Here is a 19130-nt window from a genome sequence, read left to right on the forward strand (position 1 = left end):
GCAAGCAAAGATATTTAGCCTGTGGGATCGGTACGAGAACGATGATCGGACGGCGAGGTAGTTGCTGCGAGCCTGCTTTGAACTCTACAGACCGCGCGATGATTAACAACCCAATTGTGGGCCCGATCAAATGCAATAAAAGGCTCCTATCGGAGCCACCAAATCTTTAAAAGCCACAATCAACGAAAGTTAAGTATTTCACTCTTTGACCATTTTGAAACATTACTGCTATCATAGTCGTTTCCGGTTAATTTATTTGTCGTTTCTGGTCGCCCCAGTTCCCACGCCCATATTAACTTTCAAAATGGCCGTCGTTCAATTAACACTCAACATTTGTCTTGGTTCTAACTTGTTTGTAATTTTCGACAGAAAGCAACTCATTTAGACATTACTCAATCTGGGGGCAAACTAGACTTGGTGGGGTCAAACTCGAAAAGTGTGGGGCCGAACACGGTATAAAGTAGGGGCGACCTCGATAGGAGGCGAACGCGGTGCTATAGGCCACTTCCGAGTTCTCGCCTTTCAGTGATCTGTACCGAAATAACGAGGACGAGGCTAAGTGCGAAGGCGCTTTCATCGGTAAAAAGACCAAAGTGCAGTGGTAGAGAAAACGAGCGAAAATTTCACTAATTTTAAAGTAATGAATAATGAAGCAATGAAGCAATGAAGCAGATCAAAATTGCCGCAAAAGGCAAACTGTTGGAGGAGAAATTACAAACAAGTGAGGACAAATTTCAAGACCAAAAATATTTAATCCTTGGGCGTGCCACTTATCTAACATTCCAGAGCTCTCGTGCCACACTTGTTTTGATGTCATTATTTAACCGTAGTTTTACTTGTTGCTGAATCGTAGCGAGGGCTTACTGTAGTTTGTGAAACGAAATTGAAACCTGTAGATTGTTAAATGAACTCAAACTATGTAATTTTCGAAATGGAAAATGTGTAGATCTGTAATTTACACCAATAGAATTACAGAAAACTTAAGGTCACCAACGGCAAGGATGAATTGGTTAGTTCACTACCAGCGTGATTACACACATAACCTTGCAAATAATGACAACTCGAGAAAGAACGAAAGGAAAATCTTCGCGGTGTACTTCGCAAATTATTCCCTCCAGCGTTTACGATGAATAATTATAAAATAATTCAAATAGTACGCGCGCTCTGATTGGCCATAAAACCATTTTACATCAGCGTATGTAAACACGGTTTTCGTTCCTCTTTCATTAGTTATTTTATAAAAGAAATGTAAAATGGTTTCCGTTTTTACATAGCCTGATGTAAACACGCGGGAGGTTGGGAGAACACGAGAGAAGCTGGGAACCACTCCGCTTCGCGTCGTGGTTTCCTACGCATATCTCGTGTTCTCCCAACCTCCCGCGTGTTTACATCAGGCTATGTAAACACGGAAACCATTTTACATTTCTTCATTCGAATGCGTGACATGACATTTTATTTGAACTAGAAATTTCACGCATTCCTCCTCAGCTGGAAAACATAGAAGCTATCTTATGCCGTTGCCTTTATTTACAACAAAAATATTCAAAGATGGAATGAAATCAGAAAAATGTTTAGTTTACGTTTCAAATGTTATTTGTAGTTAATACTATATGCTTCGCACTTAGCCTCGTCCTCGCGCCGTAATTTCGGTACAAGATCACTGAACAACGAGAACTCGGAAGTGGCCTATTCAACTAAATTATCAAACTTTCTCTGGTTCTTAAAATATGAGACGAGTGATACTACAAATGGATAGTTATTCAAGGAGCTGGAACACCTTGTTTCTTTAGAATGCTAAGTACAGTATTTCTGTTCTATTAGAAAACGAGATATATTCATTAAAAATGGCAACGAAGGTATGGATGTCTTCGACGACTCCCGAAAGCGTTACCGTTGCCCGTGGGTAGAGTTACGAAAATACGGACCGCGCCAAGAACCAATCAGAACACAGGATTCGCTACCGTGCCCTCTAAGAAAAAAATTTAAAAATATATATTTTTTTTCCTCAGAGGGCAAGGTAACGAATCTTGCAATCTGATTGTTTCTTAGCGCGCCATCAAATTGGTTGACAAGCGATCTAAAAACCGCCTAATTAATTTTAATCCTTTACAAAAAGTACTTAGAAAAATATAGGGTGAGATATTTGGTTACAATTGAAATAATCGATGGTACTTTCATTCATTTATTATCTGAATTCTCTGAAAAAATTTGTTCGTGGTGAACGGGCGAGCGAAATTTTCAGTTCTACAACAAATATACGCTCTCGGTGAGTCTTTCCATGTCCGTTCAATTTGGACATTTGTATAGTAAACTGGACAAAGGAAACTGAAGGAATTCAGTGAGAAAAGAGCCGCATAAAATTCCCTTGTGTCTCGTTGAAATGCCTCATTTGAATTTAGTTTTTGTAGAGGAAAGACCAGATTTACACACGCCATTGCAGAAAACAAACGAGCAAATTCTCACAACTTTAAAATTAAAAAATTGAAATAACTCACAGTTACTTTCCTTGCCTTTTACTAACTGAACAGAAGTAAGACTTTTTACATCAATTAATCGCCGATAAGAGTGAATAATACTTTCCGTAGGGTCATCGATTATTTGTGCAGAAAAAATTGTTGTGACAGTTCTTGCTAAACTAGATACGTTGTTTTTCCAAGAATGTACATGCGCTTTTTTTTCTTACACCGGCGCTCACTAACTGACAGGTGTCATGTCAGATTGTGACAGATACTCGTAAAGATAATGCTTTAAAGTTTGTTTGGAAGCCTTTTAAATCACCTTTATCATCGCAACTGGAAATGTGTCGGTGGTCTCTCTCTTTAATTTGCATCTCCTTTATTTTAATTACCATTTACTTGCTCAGAAATTGCTCGGTTTGTGGAAGATCTTACTGTAACTACAGCCCTAAATTATTCGGTGTGAAAACAGGGTTTTGCCTTCACAAATGAACGGACGGACGGGGACAACTCTTAAAAACTCTTCTGGGTAAAGGCTTTCCTTGGGGGCACTCGCTGGCTGCGGGAAGGTAACCGGAATCTATTACGGCTGCTGACTATCCTTGAGAGAAAGACTAACGACAACAGGGTTGGCTCCAACGTAGATTTATTCTTCAAGCTCTACTACAATTTTGACCAGAACGGACCTGGCCAGGGCTGGTTCAACCCCGTTCTTCTCTCTCTTTTCTTCTCTTTTCCTACCTTCTCCTCTCACTTAACTGCTAAGCTTTACAAAACAGTCCTATTTAAACCTAGCGTACATGGATAACGTAATGCCATGAATAATCTAAAGGATCATGTAATCTACTACACTATTGGCTAAGTAGGAATTTCGCCTTTTACAACATTAATTACTTTAAAGAGTTCCGGTGGATAACAGTTACACAAAAGGACATGACAGGTGGCTGTTACAGTTTAACACTAATAATAACTGTTTACGGGTGACTGAAGGAGAACTGGTAGCGTTTACGCTTTGCTGAACTAAGCTTGCTACGTTGAATATTATATTTTGAAGCGTAAGCATGAAAGAACTCGATAACTAAAAATCCTATCGTTACATCGGGTTCTTTCGGAAAGAATTTCGTTAAGTTTGAAAAAAACTATAAAATGTTATTCACCAGAACTGGTTGAACATCTTAAAAAGAAAGATAGTTTGGCTCGTCACATCGCGCAATCATTGCGTGACGTGACGAGCCTAACAACGTCAGCGTAACAGGCAAGATCAATATGGTAATAGGATGGAATGGGGTCCAATTTTGCCAGTAATAATACGAGTGATTAACAAAATCGGACCACCGCGAAGCCGGAGTCCGATTTGTCAATCACGAGTATGATTACAGACAGAATTGAACGACACAAAGTCCCGTTACCACTTAATCATAATTATTACAATTTCCGAAAACAAAAAATGCATTTAGGACAAATATGTGCAGTAGAGACAATGTGTAAGTAAAAAATTCCTCAACTTTGCAAATTCCACTTTTTTTTTTTAAGAATGATACTCTGATTATTGTAATCAATTCTGTGATTGGTGAATTTACTGAAAGGACCAAGTATGATTGGCTGCCTCGACTGTCCGATTACAACTCCACAGAATGATTAGCGAAAAATAAAGCAGCCAATGCACCAATCACATTTGAGGAAATTGTAATGGTTATGATCAAGCGCGGCGTCCCATGGTTTCGACGCATGCCTCAATATTAACCCCCTACGTTGCAGACTTTTCCACCATTGCCACATATCCCTGATTCTCTTTGAGTGGGAAATCGCTTCTGAAGCAACTCAGTGTTGAAATAAGCTTGCGAAATAGAGAACTAGACTACGAGCAGTACCTCCTTTTCGGCGAAGTCACACGACATTAGAAAACAGACTGCTCTGGGTGCGCGTTTTCTGAATGAGCGACAGGCTGCAATATACCGCAGGGGCCTTTTTCCCACCTTTCTAAAAGAAAGCTCTTGCAATTTGGAAACAAAGGCATAGAGCAAAAGTATGGATAAACAACACTAATTACCAATTCCATAGGCTTGGTTGAACGTTCACATTAGGGGCTAAACACTTGCTTGGGGCCTTTCCACACCAGGGACAAAATTGTTTATTAAGACAAATGTCCTGTCATCACCAACATTTTATAAGTGCGGATGGTTTGTTGCCACTTAACAAATTTTGGCCGAAGTGGGCAAATCTTTAAACGCACCGCCGACAAAATTTGCTCGGGGTAAAAATTTGGCAAAATCGACTAAATAAACAAAACCGTGGTACGCTTTTCAATCAGTTATCGTGCAAGATACGACAAGCAAGTAATTGAACTGAAATCAGTTTATTAGAAAGGCAAAAATTATCTTTTGCTGCAAAACTTGGGGATTGTAAATTTTAAAACGACATAGGATAAGTCCTGGAAATTGGAGGTTGAATCTTTTGGCAACTAGGCTGGCCCGTCTTATGAACAGATCAAGCACTGACGGGATTTTACGGCTTTGAAATTTTTAGGGCGGATGCAAAAGAGAAAAAAAAAATTTGTCATGATGAAATTTGTCCTTTGATTTTGTCAGGACGATTTTATTAGTAGTTTTGTCCGCTTGCGCGGAGAGGCTCTTGCTGAAGGTCAGCAATGACTTTACCCCGCCCGCTCGTAAAGTCTCATGGTATGTAAGCACTTTTTTAATTTGTTATTATTACTTATTTTTCTCTCTTGCTTTACGCCAGTTCTCCTTCTTATTCAATTCTTTTGTGGTATTTGGACTAAAATTATTTGCATAGAGATGCTTCTCTTCCAACGCAAACAATGAAAGTTTTAATTTGAAGTACCCGCCCGAGTCAGCCTCTTTTGCAGGGCGACAGCTGATTGGCTGACAGTTCAACAAGCTGCTACCCTTCGGACATTCTCATGCAAGCAATCGTAATGAAAAGTTGAACGAATAAAGGAGTAAGTTTCGCAAGAAACTGTGGCGCTGCGTCGGTAGGAGAGTGTAACGGGGCAATCAAGTATTATCAACTTAGTTGATAACGTAACTTGGCCACCGTAAAGAGTTAAAAGGCCGACGTTACGAGCGTCAGCCCTTCGCCAGAGCGATTTTAAAGTTAGTCTAGTCTCTGCCACGTTGAAGGTAAGGTTTTGTGCGTAGGCTGTTCTTTTGAACATATTTATGTAATCTCAGAGGTCCTAGCTCCAAAAAGCCCATTTTCCTCTTCCAGGTCTGACCGGAATGCGAGAGACACTACATGATCATTCATTCCGAGAGCAAATTTGAACAAGGGGTTGGCATGCTGCGGTATTCCACGGCGTTGGCTACCTTTGTACCCAAGCGCAAGAGCAGGACAACCACTAGGTGAGTCTTCCGCTAATACTTAACAGGAGCTCGTATTTTCAGCCGAAACTGCTTGATGTTGTTTCCAGAGTGATGGTTTCTAGAGTTCAAGATGAAATATTCGTTTGAAGTTTTCGTCGATTCGCAGTTCTGATATTTCGATTCCCTTGTAATCTTGTTCCTTTGCTGGTTTTTATCAATCTGAGTTGTTATCAATTTGCAACACAAGGTGAAATTATTAAGTCACCCCCTGTTTGCGAAAAAAATGGCTATTTACTTCCCTGGTTCTGCAACACATAATCGGATGTTGTAAATTTAGCTTTCTAAATCTTGGGCCAAGTCTTATTTATGTAATAACTTAAGAATGAAAACAAATCAGTTAAAGCTTCATTCAACAAAAGTGATAGCTTCTTTTTTTAGTTAATGAAAGAAATGGGACAGCCAGGATTTTTCCACTAGCAAATGCTTAAGTGAACAAAATTGAACAACAGTTTACCACAGACAGTGAAGTCTAGTAATACATCATGTCAAAAGCAGTAAACATTGGTATGAAATAATAAACAGTTGCTTAGGCCATGTCTTTCAAGGGTATTATCTCAATTGCTGCAATTTTTTAGGCAACATGAATGAGTTAACATTGATATGAAGTTAAAAAACAATGTCCTTAGCGATGTCTTTCAAGATCAATCTTCCAGTTCATGCCATTTCTTGACAACACGAGTGACTTGACTCTGTAACAAATTGTGTCAATAGCCATGTCTTTCAAGGTAAATCTTTTAGTTCATGCATTTTCTTGACAATTTGAACAGGTTAACATTGTTAACAGTGTCCTTAGCAATGTCTTTCTAGATAAATCTTCCTGTTCCTGAACTTTCTTGATAGCCTGAACGTCACTTGATGTTAACAATGTGCAGTTGGCTTCCTCAGATATTTTGATCTAGCCCTCAGTGTTGAGTGCATTTGCAGTAGCTTACACCTGGGTAGGTTTACCCTTGCCTCTCTGCAAGCTAAGGCTGAAAATCCTTTCCAATTTATGGAGCTCACCCATTTTCGCATCCTTTATCAATGACTTCTCCAGGACCATCATTACTATCAAATCAGCTGTGCTCTGGGTCATGTCTTCAAGAAAAACTGAAAAGAAAACAAAAGGATTAATTGTTAAACTCGTATGAAGCTGAAATATTGTTGAATTACAGAATTAAAATATATAATGATAATAAAAGCTCACCCCCAAAAATGTATTTATTTTTATCATAGGCCTACTAAGAATTAGCAAAAATTACTGTAAAAAGTTGTATCATTGCAGAGGTGTAGTAATTTAAGTATTGTCTACTCTCGCATTGGAGATGACATAATGGCATTGCAGGGGTATCAACAGATATGCCTCAAATCATAAAATTACTTGTAGTGAAACATGACAGTCTTTTCAGTGCATTTGATGCATGTGATGCCTATCGGTAAATCTTGGGTGATGATGATTGTCAATTGCAACATAAACTCAGTGATACTATTTATATGAAGCCAAGTCATGCACTTGTATAAATTTGTCTGACATTGGAAGACCAATTATGTTGTGGTTTGAACCTGATGGAAATTTGCAATAGTGTATCATTCCAAAACAGCCATTCCTCTTTCAAAAATCATTGTCCTGGTTTATCCCTAACCTGGTGACATGGTCAGCGTGAAAGAAGACCAAGATGAAATATGGCATGCAGTGGTTTTCATCTTAATTAAAAGATGGTGAAAGGATATTTCTTTGTCAAGCATTTACACTAGGAGAGAAATCAATTGTGGGCTAGGGAATTAAGTTTACAAGCTGTGGACATTATCAGCAACAAAAACATAGTTGATATTTTGTCAGGAATGTGGTTTGGTGCAAACTTGCAAGAACAAATCTGACAGTGTCATGGCATTTGTAAGTTTTGTAAGTCTTTTGCCTAGCAGTAAATTGATGGCTGATATTAGTTGATATCAGCTGTAGATGTGCTATCCTCCCTTCCTGAGGTAATTACTAACTCACTCATATGTGATGTCTGTTTTTAATTTTTAAGTGCTAAAATTGTTCCCTTATGGGACTCTCTAGCAAGATCAATTGTTCTAAAACAAAAACAACAACTGGATGTATTTTCAAAGTAAGGGTTTCCTCATGGAAATGCAGTATTCACTACTTAACTTTTAACTTGGAGCATGTAAGTCAGTATTGAGCAATCAAAAACTCCCTATCTAAGTTCATTTTAGTGATGCAAATTTTTCCAGAAAGCTGTAAATGCATGTTTCCATGTTTGTTTTGAATATGGAAAACTAAAGTGGAATGTTTTGTTCAGCAATTTTCCATACCATAACCTTGTTTGGTAACTGGTTGGATGTACATTTTTATTTTACATACATGATGTATAAGTAATTTTTTTTTCATGGATGTATATTTGGATAACAAAATGCCTGGTGGAAATTGTAATTTCCAAGTTAAGATTGGAAATTAAAATTGAAATACTGTATTTATTCTATTAAACACTGCAAGGCTTATTAAATTTTTCGTGATGCAAGTGCAGTGTTCCAAGGCGGCATCTATACGAGGGTGGTGTTTATTTAAAATCCAATTTATTTCTTGCAAACTATAGTGTGGCAACTAACCATTTTAATTTGTCTAAAAAAAAAAAACAACCAACATGGTGTAGTGCTTGTCAAAAAGGTCATCTCTTTTATTGTTCTCAATTTCACAATTTTCAAGTTAATATTACTGCAATACATAGAGTGAATAAAGATCTAATGTCAGATTTGCTTCTCAACATCAGAACTGGTATATTCAAAAGGATTTGTGTCTGGTTCACTCAAAATTTATGACTGCGATCCAAGCACTGATTGGTATGTGCTCTTTTAGTCTCTTATTTTATTACTGCTACATTACTTCTTTCAACAATTTTCCACACCATAATCAAAAAGGGAAATTGTATAGTGCAGATCATCTTTTTGACATGCAAAGGAAATGTGTGGAAATTGGCTATAGCTTTTAAGGAAAACAAAAGCACACTTAGAAAACAAGAATTTCTTTTCTTTTTTCCAGGCTGGAACTGGGAAATAAGATTTCCATGTTTGTTTTAAACATGGCCAACAATATTGGAGTATTTTTGCAAAGCATTTTCCATATAATTACCAGACTTGGAAACTGGATGAAGTTAGATTTTATATCTGACATGCAAAATGCACATATGGAAATTTGATATTTTTCCAGGGAACTTTGCAGATCTAAACTCTTTTAATTAATTCATATGTAAATCATTTGGACTACAATAACACAAAGGAACACGTTAACTATATTTCTGCAGACTGTCTATGTGGGAAGAGAGATCCTTACAGTGTACAGCTAACAGGCATTATCACTCATTAGAACCTTATAGCATAACTTGTTTAGCTGTTTTACATTGCTCCCAGACAGTTGAAAGTTGTAATGCATGTGACATAAATTGGTAGATACATACCTGCATACATACATACATACATACATACATACATACATACATATATACATACATACATACATACATACATACATACATACATACATACTTTCAGTATCACAAATTTTGTGTAAAAACTACCATAGACAATGAAAAAAATTATATTTATAACTCTTAGAAAAGACAACTTTTGAGACTAATTTCATAATTGATATACATATAATTATAATTCTTAAAACTACTGAAGACACTAATCTCAATGTTATTGTAATTACAGTTAAAGCCTGTCTAAGAGATGGGCTTGGAGTTGCCTTTTAAAGCTTTTTATACTCTTACAGCTCCTCAAATCCTTTGTTAAGGAGTTCCATTCAGGTTCTTAGGGGTCCTGAAAAACCTGGAAAGTCTTGGAATTTTATTTTGACATTCTCCAGGACTGGAAAGTTTTGGAAATCGGCTTACATATGACTCAAGCAGTAAATCAACATAGTAAGAATTGTAGGTAGATTGTAAGGAGAAATGATTTCACAACTCTTTACTTGTTTTTGATAGAATAATTAATTTAAGTGTAGTAGTTTGTTTTGAATGGAAATAATTAAGTGTCTCGGTTTGTTTTGGATAGGAATAATTGAGTGTCCTGGTTTGTTTTGGATGTAAATAATCAGATGTCTTGGATTGTTTTGAATGAAAATAATCAAGTGTTTGGTTTGTTTTGGATGAAAATAATTGTGTCTTGGTTTGTTTTGGATGGAAATTTGTGTCAGTTTCAAAGTGACACCTTGTCATTCCAAAACTGATATTCATACCAAAGTCTATCTTTGAGGAAAATATCTTATGGATTGTATGCAGGCACAATAATTTTAAATTTTAACATGGTATCTCATAAAAAGAGATAGATGTTTAGTTTTCATTTCCATTTATTTTTCAATGCTGCTACTCGTGAGAGTAACAAGAAGAAAAGAAAGTGATAAAACATCATAGCCAAGTTTTAAGTTTGATAGTCCAAATAAAGTTTTTGAAAATATACTTACCATATACTTATATCATGCAACTCAATGTGAATATTGCATAACAAGGTTTGAAGATGTATGAAGATAAAACCTGACAATGTTGAAAATGATAAATTCAGTGGTATATTATTAATTCATGTATTTATTAACTTTGCTCTAAAAAAATGTTACAAATAAGATGTAAATATTGGCCTCCATCTGTTTCTGAAAGCAATGAAATGGGCCACATGGTCAGTCTCTTGCAGAGTTGGAGTGCCTGCTGTGGCTGTGCAGTCCTGACCTGACAAGGCAGGTCCTGTTGCAGGTGAAGTCTGCACCTGGCTTTGTGCTTGCTGATGCTGCCCTCTGGTGCCTGTACTCTCTTCTCCCTTTTCACTGTATCTCTCTCCTCCTTTCACTTCTCTGAATGCCTGCTTTGACAGTCTGTCTCCAGCAACTGCAATCTGCAGGGACCGCTTCCTAGTGTTGGTATTTGTTGTCTAAGTATGAAAATGATAAATACGTCTTTGTATCCATCCATCTCGTAAGCACTAATGTACTTGGGCAGGGACTTGCCAATAGCTGCCAGTCTTGTGGAGAACACAATGAAATTTATTGTCCAAACAATTATAATCAAACTGCCTCTTTCCAGTCTTAGTCCAATATCCATAGTGCATTAATAATAATAATAATAATAATAATAATAATAGTATGTTTAATATCAACATTTATGCATATACATAAATTACAATTTGTTGTTCTGTTAGATTTTTAAACTGGAAATAAATGTATAGTTAAAGTTATTTTCATTAAACTATGTAACCCTTTTAGTTCTATGATTTGGTATTGTATGGTTCTTTGATTGGTGTACAGACACCCTTGTCTTGTTGAGATGTTTGGAGAGTGGGTCCCCCTTTTGGTATCTTTCAGAGTGTATCCAGACAAAGTTCACTTTGTTTTTCATCTAATCTGGGTAGTTTTAGATATTAGAGAGCTTCTCTGTATGAAAGTGCAGGTACAATGATCTTGAAGGTGCATGTCTGCATACATTTTACCTCTTCAGAGTGGTAAGACTTTGAGGTGTGGTGGCATGCTACACAAAAATATTAAGGTTTGACTTGGAGCTGTTGTGTCATAGTCCAGCATCACTTTCTTAAACTCCTTCAGGTTGTCTATTCTCATTTGTAGGTCATCTGCTTTTTCATTCCAGGTTTTTGTGGCTTTCACAATAAATGAGTGTTGATATGTTGATGCCTTACCTTTTGGTGTCCACTACTTAGTAATGTTCCTTTTGATTGTGAGGAAGGAATGGAACCTGTTAAGGTATCCTCCAAGACCACAGAGCCTTTGGATGAGCACTTCATGGTTAACTCAGGGCAGGAAACTTTCTTTTCAATTCACTTGTCCTTTTGGACAAGTGTAGTGTGTATGTTACTTTTCCAGACCACAAAACTACTTTTCCAAAGAATTTGGCAACAGCAATTCAGGGTTTAAAAAATTCTTTTATTTCAACCATGCCCCAGTTGAGTGAAAAGCTAAATAGTCGATGAAAACCTGGTGTGGGGAATAGGTTAAGAAGGCCCACAACGTCCTCAGTCTTCACTTTCAGGTTTTTTAATCACAGTTTTTTCTTTTCTCCTACAAAAATAATCCACCTCTCACTGGCATCAATCGAGCGAACCCTAATTTATGGCACACCTTGAATAAACATGAGCTGATTGGCTAAAACAATATTGCTGACAGAAAAATAACAAACGTACTCTTTCACAATAACACGTGGAATAACGTGATCTTTGCCATTCAGATAAAAATAAACGCCTTCAAAGATTGGCAGTTCGTGACAAAATAAACATTAAAAGCCCTATGCTATTATCGAGTTTCCGACACTATAATGCAACAAATTGAATAAAAGTGTATTCTTTTGATGCATCTGTCAGTGTATGTCAATGTGTTCAGCTATCTTTGGTTAATTTAATAAGTAGATAAAATTGAATTATCTAACACTCGTGTTATTTGAGAGATGCCTTACTTGTGGGCACTCAAGGGATTACATCACTAGTGGTTTACTCAAATGGAAAAATTGTGGTGGGTTGCTAGAGTAGATTTCACTGCATCTTTCTTAGCCTTGATAGTGACCTCAAAGATTCATAGAGTTCCATGCTTCTCTGCAGCTGTTACTACAACAACAAGAATGTCAACATCGCAAGAATGAGTTAAAGTGAGTACCTTGGGCTGATCACGATACAAATTGTGGCAAAGCATTTGGCAAAGTGCAACTCTGCAGACTGCACTCAAAGCATGTTTCCACTTTGTAACCTTTGCTGCATTGGACACACTTTCTCCTCCTTCCACATGAACAGAAACATGGGCTTCTCTGGCAATAGAATATTGTTGAGGCTCTTGGGACCTTTGTTTTCTTTGCCTTTGAGGAAAACCATTGATCAGTTGCTTTGTGAGATCAAGCCTAAAATTAATCTTTTCTTGCTTTCTCTGACCAAGAGTTGCGCCATGAAATTACTTCAAAACAAACCTGTTAAAAATGGCTATGTTCAAAAAAAAAAAATTAAATGTAGTGGTACCACCTGCAATAAGAGTAACCTGTGAAATAAAAAGAATGAAGTTGATTGGCTCGGTCAATGCCCCTCATGTAAGAGGTGCAAACATATACACCACACGAGGCTTCTCAATATCAAAATTACACCAGTGCTCATCATTTGTGCTAGTACAAGAAATTGTCAAAATAAACATCTGTTTTTATCAAGAAATGGTCTTGCCATTTTCATAACTACATGGTAGCCAAGGCTATGTAGATGAGCTTGATAACCTTCTTGGCTGAGGCGAAAAGCATGGCCACAGACATAGCAGTTTTGGGAATCAGTGGCCATCCAAACTTTTATTTCATATTTTGCTGGCTTTCTGGGCATATACTGATGGAATGACAGCCATCCTTTAAAAGCAATCATTGCCTCATCCAGGGATAGATTATCCACAATGATGGAAAGGATCGCATAAATCTTGAAGAGCTTATCATAATTTGCATTGCTGCGTGCTTGCTCCACTGAGTCTATAAAGCAAAGATACTGAAGTTCTTCAAAACAGGCTTTTGTCATCACGTTCTGAATGTCTGTATAACCATTAAATGGGTTGGTTGATTAGCTCATGGCAATTTGCCGAAGGTTGTTTATATCCATTATAATGCATATACCTCAGTAAGCCTTCAGTTCTTTTGTTTTTTTTATTTCTGGTTGCTTTTGCCGAGCAGATTGATTTGTTTCTGTCATGACTGTATCAATAACTGAGTCTCCAAAGAGTTGATTAGAGTAGTTGTCAGAAATGTTAAATTTTATGCCTTGTTAACGGCTAAACTCTTCAAGATCAAAATCCTTGAGTTCATCTGATCACTTGATAGTGTCACTTGCATGTGAGTGGTGTTTGCTTTTGCTTTCATTTTCATCTTCTTCATCACTATTTACTTCCTAAACATCAATATGAGACCCATCAAAATCTGCTGCTCTATTTTCTTCAATGGAACTACCATAAATATCATGAAATTCCTCAGCGCTTACAATTAGACATTTTTCTCTCAAGCCAAAGCTGTGATCAAAGTTTGACTGCTCCCCACAAGTTCACATGTTTATTATAAGTAATGAACTTTTAAGAAATTTAAAAATTATGTGACTGGAGACAAATTGCAGGGAAAAACTCTTTAAAATGCTTATTCTTGGTCTGTTGTTGATTCTATAATTCTGTACCCACTTAATTTTGTCAGGCAAGTAAATGGCTAATGATAAATGTAAATAAAGGGTAACAGTGCATGTGTACAGATCTTATGAATGCAAAGTATACTCACAGTAGGTCAGATGGTGATGTGCCATTGTGCTTGAGGATGTGCAACATGTGAAACCTTGTTAGATCCCTATCTCATCAACATGGAAGTTACATTTGAGATTGTTCTGGATTTTTACCCACACAAAATTGACTTTACCTTTTTGTGAGTTTATCACTAGCTCTATGATAGTTGCTATCTTATGACTCTGGCCTTACTGGTGACACTTCATAAGTGATTAAATCACCCCTGAACCAATCCATCTAAACCTTTTTAAAATAGGTCTTGATAGGTCTTGCCTGTGGGTAATGGCTGTGGTTGCAGACAAGCTAGTTACAGTGAGGTGTCGAGACTTTTCATAGTCGTTTTCTTTTTCTTTATTGTATACAAAGTAAACTAAACCTGTGTTTACACTCAAGCATTTATCAAGGTAAACATTAACTGACTAAACCTTGGTACATTTGCATATACTGCATGTGCATATGTGCTTTTGTTTTTCAAGTGGGGACCACATGCCTTGGGCACTTTGTCCATTGCAGACTGCCCCCCAGCCTAAAGTTGATGCATCTGTTGCCATTTCTATAGTTAGGTTGCCCATGGTAATATTTTTCCATGCTATAGGTAGGCTAGTCACCCACCAACTAAGGTCATTGACAGATTCTGAGGAGAGGGTCATAATAGCTTCATAGTTGCCATTATTTTGTTGTAAAGGTGTATTTTTATCAATTTCAAGACTCCTATAGTGAAGAAGTCCAATGACATGGGCAACTTTTCTTATGGAAATCACACTTTTCTTCAGAAGTTGTTGGTATGCCAAAATTATTTTCTCTCTTTTTTCTGCTGTTGGGAATACTTTCATGTTGACAGAATCTAAAAGAAAGCCAAGAAATGCCAATTTCTGACATGGTTGCAACACTGACTTTTCATGATTGATCAGGAATCCTAGAGACTCGAATAGGTTTAGGGTAGTGAGAATATTACTTCTGCACCCTGTCTTTGAGTCCCCCTGTAAATATGAGTCATCAATATAACCAACATTCAAGTAGCCTTGGCTATGCAATGTGCTATACACTGGTTTCAACAGTTTTGTAAAGTATCTTGGTGCAAATGCTAGACCATAAGGTAGGCATGTGTATTGAAACAACCTATTTCTCCAGAGAAACCTCAAATATTTCCTGTGCTCAACTGCCACAGGAACAGTGTAGTATGCATCTGTTAGAACTATAGAGGCTGTATAACAGTTTTTCTTCATTAACTGAGCAGCACATGTCAAGCTTTCCATTTTAAATTGTTGATACTCTATGGATGCATTCATCCTCTTAGATTCAAGATTAATCTGTAAGAACCATTTTTCTTCTTCCTGAGGAAAATGTTAGACATACTGACCATAAGTAGGGTCAGTCTCCTCAAGAACCCCTTTACCAAGCAATTGTTGTATTTCACCATCAATAATTGCAGCGTCGCTCTTGTGGGAGCATCCACAGTCTTGTGAAGCTGGCTGCTGCTGTTGCCATCCATCCAGCACTGTGTGTGGCACCATCTCCCAGGCCCTGGCCTTGCTGCCTCTTCCATGTCGTTGTCATCCTAAACAGAAATCGTTCTGGGAATGTTATGACACTTCTTAGTCACAGTGTCCAGAATGTAGTTCTGCATTCTCCTAGGAGTGGGATCCTCATGGAAGCCCTGGTGTTGGGGCTCCTTACCAACTTTCTTCACACAATGTTGTAGCTGAGTGTCTGTATGGCTAGGGCCTGGGTTGTCAGCATCATGAGCGGCCCCGCTGTGTTGAAGCTGTCCATGACACACTCCTGGAGGTCAGCATTCTGATCCAGGTTCCTTGAGAAGTCCCACAACGTCCTCCCTGCTTGGCGGGGTCTGGTCTGTCTTGTCTTCGTTGTTCATTTGGACAATTGTGGGAAGCAGCTTCTGGAGCGACCCCAGCAGATCCTCAGCAGATTTGTGTGTGAACGCAGTCCCACTAAACTGGCTGATGAAGGACATGTCCTTGATGGTCATGGCCAACTCTGACAGGGCTATATTTGGTCGGGCAGCACTTGCAGTTCTAGCTATGCAGGTGACTCAACACCACATCATTGCTTGGGTTCTGCAGGGCCGGCCTGTAGTTCAAAAGGAAACTTCTTGGAAAGTGGTGGTTGTAGCCAGTCTTCCTCAACAATGATGAATTTCCAGAAGATGAGGTGGACTGTGACATCTTCAGAGAAAAACATCACATAAGTCTCTTCTCTGCATAAGATTTAGAGAGACCAACTGTAGGGGACTTCTTGCTTGCAGAGTGTTCCAAGAATGAATGTTTGTTGCTGAGACTTGGCAGCAGCTTAGCACATGGACAGTTCCCAAAGCATTTGCAGAACATCCTGTGGCTTGCATGCAAGGGAAGGAGAAGAGGGCACCACCGAAGAGATGAATCGAAGAGATGAGAGAGAGAGAGAGTGGATTCAGTGCTGGTCAGGTCTGCAACCAACAGGCATGAGCTGACTGGTGTCCATCAGCTGCAAGACTGTGAGGTCTGCCTTCTTGCAGACCGGGGAGAGGGTGATGTAGGTGAGGCCTGGCGGCACAGTTGGGCAGTCCAGCCACAGCAGGAGATGCTTCAGGTTCTGTCCCTGTGACTTGCAGATGGTCCTGGCATAAGTGGGAGTGAATGGGTACCTGGTCATGTCACCCTCTCCCTCCACGGCATGGGTTACAGGATAGAGGAAAGCCCGCTCATTGTCTGGGAACTGGATGACAAGACTGTCCCATGGCTGTGGATGAAGGTTGCATCCTGTCCATTCACAATCCTGCAGCTCTTGTCTCAATTTTCGGTGATGATGATTTTCATGCCCCGGTACGGAAGGATGGGTTCACCATCAGCCAGAACAGCGGAGAGGACCAGGCTGAGGGGTCGTTGGTCTTTGAACAGTCTGCCCACCATGATGTTATTGACCTGTTGCGCTGCAGTGCGTGAGATGGTCATGACAGATGTTTCCTCCAACTGGCTGAAGGCTGAGATATCCTCATCGTCCAGGTGACTGGATCGGCAGAGGATGACCACCTCCTGAAACTTGTCCAGTTGAGCTTGGGTGGGCTGCATGCAGCGGATGAGATCCAAGAAGCAGCCGTAGTCTGGATCGAGCACTCTGAACTGCTGGTGTAAGGTGTGCTTCACGGAGTTGTTGTTGTCGAAGGTGCCATCATTGAGGATGGACATGGTGTTGGAGACCCTGCTGTCCACCGTCTGCAGTGGTTGCTGCAGATAGCTTGTCCCCAGCTATCAGCACAACAGGACGGGAGTTCAGAAGATTTAGAGTGCTGGCCACCAAGGAGAAGGTATGCGGTGAGATGAGGGATGCCTCATCAAGGACCACCATGTCAAAATGGTTGAGGGCAAAGTTGATGTCTGCTGCCTGCTCCAGGTCAAACGGAATTTGGAAAGCCACGTGAAAGCTCTTGGCATGTAGATCCGGGCCAAAGGTGGCTCTGTAGTGCTACTGGGGTTGCTAGAAGGACTGCACACTCCTGCTGGATGGCATGGTGGATGGCCTGGACTACTACCTGCGACTTCCTAGTGCCAGGTTTTCCCAGGAGCAGACAGTACTTCCACCAGTCATCAGAGGATGGAGAAGTGTCATGGGCAGACTGGTCCAAGTCCCTTTTGCATTGGGCCAGGCTGTGGACGACATCTTGGAAGGCGGCCTTCTGGAAGGGTGACAAGATTGTCTAAAGTGAAACGTTCAACTTTACGGACATTCGTTATACTTGGCTCTGACAATATCTACTAGCGCGGTGTGGTGTGGGTAATTACTAGTTCACTTCAAGAAAAGACTTTGCTAATGCTGTCCTCATGAATTTGCAGATTGTAGGTAGGTATCATTAACCTACCTTGAAGCTAACTAATGTCTATCTTTTTGACAGATATCTATTGTTTAAGTAATCCTTTCACTATTCCTATACAGTAGATAGCACAAAGCTGGCATATCTTATAACTAACCCAATTCGTATAAACAGACGGAACCTATCTTAAAGCTATCTTAACACGGCTAGTCAAAAGCCAGGCTACATGAACACCAACTTCATTTTCAGGACCTCATTTAAAGTCTGTCCTAAAGCTATCTTTAATGTACAATTTTAAAAGATAGTCTTTCTAAACACTACTCTTTCCCATGAAAGCGAAAAGATAACATCTAAATCCTGCCTTTTTAAAGGGTATTAGAAAGACAGTCTGGTAAGTGTTTCAAAACTATCTGTTGCCACCCATGCTCTTTTAAGTTATCTAATTTCCAAGAGTTAGCTAAAAGAGACAGCCCGCTGAAAAACTGTTTCTTACCTAGTTAATGTATCCAAATGCCATCAATCACACTGACTTTAAAGATGTCAACAAATTCTTATTATGTTAATGGGGAAATTTAAATTAGATATTTGTAGATGTACAAACCTATGGCAGTCTTAATTTGAAAGTGATAAAAATATATTACTATTATCATGAAACATTTGTAAGAGCCATAATGACTACACCATCAAAGGCATGACCATTACCTGGTAACTAGATGAGTGTAATTTGCAGGAAATCAATGTGGTAACAATGAGTAGCATGTTGCAGTAACTTGGTGAACCACAATGGTAAGTGGCTTGCTCTTAAACAGGTAACGCGGGGTTTCTCTCTTGACCCGTGGGCTTGTCTCTTTTATAAGAGTTAGGACCCCAAATTCCAGATGCAACTTGACCATGGACACATTTCTCTTGAATAGCAGTGATGTCCACTGCCTCTAGTATATTTGTCTGCTGTACTCTAACGATTTGTTTCAGAACACCTCTCCCTCACACTTGGAAATAAAGCTGCTCAGGCTGCTTTACCAGAATCTCACTAATTGCCCAGTGACAAGCATCACAATTGCACTTTTGCTTCTCTCAGTTAAAGCTCTTGCATCCTCTTAAACCTTTTACATAAATAAGGATGGATCCATACAGCAGTGCACAATTCTTCTTCAATGTGACAGTGCGATTATATCTTGCTGTCGCATGTTTGTATCTCTAATTCTGGTATAAAATGTGACAATGAAAAA

Source organism: Pocillopora verrucosa, chromosome 3 (assembly GCF_036669915.1).
Source record: "Pocillopora verrucosa isolate sample1 chromosome 3, ASM3666991v2, whole genome shotgun sequence".
Classification (NCBI taxonomy): Eukaryota; Metazoa; Cnidaria; class Anthozoa; order Scleractinia; family Pocilloporidae; genus Pocillopora; species Pocillopora verrucosa.